The 2,858-nt window shown below is 37.4% G+C and overlaps 1 protein-coding gene across 1 annotated transcript in view; it reads left to right on the forward strand.

The window, feature by feature from the left end:
• The window catches only part of LOC109541235 (probable E3 ubiquitin-protein ligase HERC4), a gene marked incomplete at its 3' end in the record, with an annotated part of 482,710 nt that overhangs the window by 59,218 nt on the left and 420,634 nt on the right, over positions 1-2,858 (forward strand).

The raw sequence follows: 2,858 nt of genomic DNA on the forward strand, positions 1-2,858 counted from the left end.
GCACTGTTGTAAAATGAATAGATACTTAGGTGCCAATTACATACTTTCTCATTATAAAGAGGATTTATTACACTCTTATTAAGCAGCTTATCGTATTCAGTTAATTAACTCCTGCTCCATTTGTATCTCCTTGTGCTGTGTGTATCGTACAAACGTGGTAGGAATGTATTCCTTCCTCGGTATTTATTTGGTGCTTGGACAAGTGTCAGCTATTGTGCTCTGAGTACCCCTGGAAGGCCCTGATGCGATTATGTCCAATACTTGTTCCTCTGTGCCTGGAACCCGAAAATCTATCGTGCACTATCTTCCTGGAACCACTTTCCTCGCCCTTTGTTAGCGTGAGTTCTTTCAGGTCCTGCTATGTTACTGTAGCATTTCCCTTGAACTAATTGCATGTCTGCAAATTCCTGAAAGGAAATTGAAAGTAAATCACAGTTTGACAAATTATTGTTATTATTGACAAGGGCTATCCACCTGTAACTATCTGTTAATGACAAAAAACATTATTGCTGCTGTGACTTTTCATCAAAAAATTGCAGAAGAGAACTTTTTTGACATAATTTTTTTTTGTAATTTGAAGCAAAGATTTTAGTGATATTAGCGATATATACGACAATGGTTTCCAAGAAACAGATGCTGATTATGATAGCAACGATAGCATAGTCTATAAAAATTATTTTCCATACCAAATTGATGAGGAAATATATAATGAGGAACTTGGAAATTTGTGGAACGTGCAGAAGCGAAAATCAAAAACTCCTTCCACAAAAATTACCGACAAGAAATCAAAATTATCGAAAGATGCAAAATCATTTATAGGGAGACATAGGAGCTTAGGAGCAAATTTTCATCAAGGGCCCCTTGATACATTTTTGTTCGGTAAAGATGGTTATAAGTGGTTTACTAATCGGCCAGAACCGACAAAAGCAAAACACCAGCAAGAAACGTAGTTTACATTAGACCAGGTCCAGTTGGTACAGCTAAGAACTGTTCTGAGCCACTAGATACATACTTTTTATTTCTTGACGATGACGTTCTGTCTAAGATACTGATTCATACAAACGAAAAAATAATCGCCTTGCAACAAAAATATAAAACACAAAATGCTTCTCCTTCTGTAACTTCAATCTGCGAACTGAAAGCTGTATTTGGATTTTTAATCCTACCTGCCGCCTTGAAGGACAATCATCTCTCAGCTGACTTCATATTCCAGATATCGTATGGCTGTGATCAAAACAAGGTTTCTCTCTGCTCTAAGATTTGACGACCATCCAACCAGACCAGAACGGAGAGTAGCATCCAGGATCGCACCTGTGTCAGAAATATGTAAGATGCTCATCAAAAGTTGCTCAACCAAATATAAACCCAGTGCACATCTATATTATATTGCACAAAATAACACTTATAATAATACGTAAAATTTATGTATGGTTGGCGACAAAGTAATATTTTGGAACGTTGGCGGTGTAGGGTTAAGCAATAGCTGATGTTAATTATTTAAATATTAACTTAGTAATTGGCAACGCCGGACGCCGCTTAGTTAGGATAAATGACGGAGAGGTGGCGTGCCTATATAAAAGATTGCCAATTTGGTGATGACTTTTGTACCTTGCTCGTGACAAGAAGCCTGCTTGTTTTCACAAATACATACAGTTGAATAATACAAGTGCCTTTTTATCAAAAAATACCCACGGCTAGCTGACCCAGTCAAAAATAAGTGTTGAAGCTAGCACCTAAACAGCTGACGCTTCCGATTTTGCAAGAGGAGAAGTGGTAGACAAAGACGATATGTGGAAATTCTATAAAATCCTATTCAAAACGGTTTACTCCAGCACGTTGAATACAGTGCAAGTGACCGGAAACTTGTACCAATTTACTCGGCAGCCAAATTCAGTGGCTATGCAAATCGCAAGCTTTTTACTGGTGCTTCCAATCGAACATTCTCAGATAATGCCGATGAATCCTGGTTCGTGCATGCATTCACAAATCAACAGAGTTTTGGAATGAGAAGCGCTATTATAGTTAATTAGGTGGAAAGCTGAAGCCGACTTCGGTGAATCCTGAAAATCGGCCCAACGCTGAGCTGCGGAACTCGGAAAACTTCGTATCGGGTAACGTGAGCCCCAGAAAGTGAAGGCCCAAACACTAGCTGGGCCAAGAGGGCAATAAGTAAAACAGTTCAGGCTGTAGCGTGTTGTCATCAACTTATTTAGTGAGGGCAAGGTAATCAATTAACTAACACCATTCATTCGCACATACAACCAAAATGGAGAAAATGTGCTGCAGTTCCGTACGTTGCCGAAGTTTTAAAGAATTCTAATACTGTAAACTTTCAATCCAAAAGCGATTTTTTAGTTGACAAAAATCCAACACTACCGGGGCACTCCTGTCTTGGCAACCGCGAGAGTGTGATTTTTAATCTGCAGCTACCGGGCGAAAAAAATATAGTGATCATGTAGGCATTTAATAAAAATTACTTACTTAATACAATTATTTATTACTTAAAATTAAACACAATTTGTACAAAATAATTGATTCTCTGAGCTCTAAACAAAAGTTGGCGATGTATTTTTTATTTTTATTTGTAACAGTACAACAAATCTACAGCCCCAACTGGAGTGCCTTCGATTTAACCCTTGCATATTTCTAGGCTCTTTATAATAAAATCTGACAATGTATTTTAAAAAATTMTCATATTTTAAGAAAAAACCGTTCTGTTTAAATACAACTGGCAGATCCCTAACAGTAATTAGTGTCTTGTTGAACAAATAGAAAGGTGTCTGTACTAATAATTGTCACTGCAGTGATTTGAAGATGAGAGCATTTGGAACCTGAATTTTGTTTTGGTATTTATCTGT

The sequence above is a fragment of the Dendroctonus ponderosae genome, unplaced genomic scaffold, assembly GCF_020466585.1.
Source record: "Dendroctonus ponderosae isolate FM_Combo_2020 unplaced genomic scaffold, Dpon_F_20191213v2 Dpon_F_20191213_1, whole genome shotgun sequence".
Taxonomy (NCBI): domain Eukaryota; kingdom Metazoa; phylum Arthropoda; class Insecta; order Coleoptera; family Curculionidae; genus Dendroctonus; species Dendroctonus ponderosae.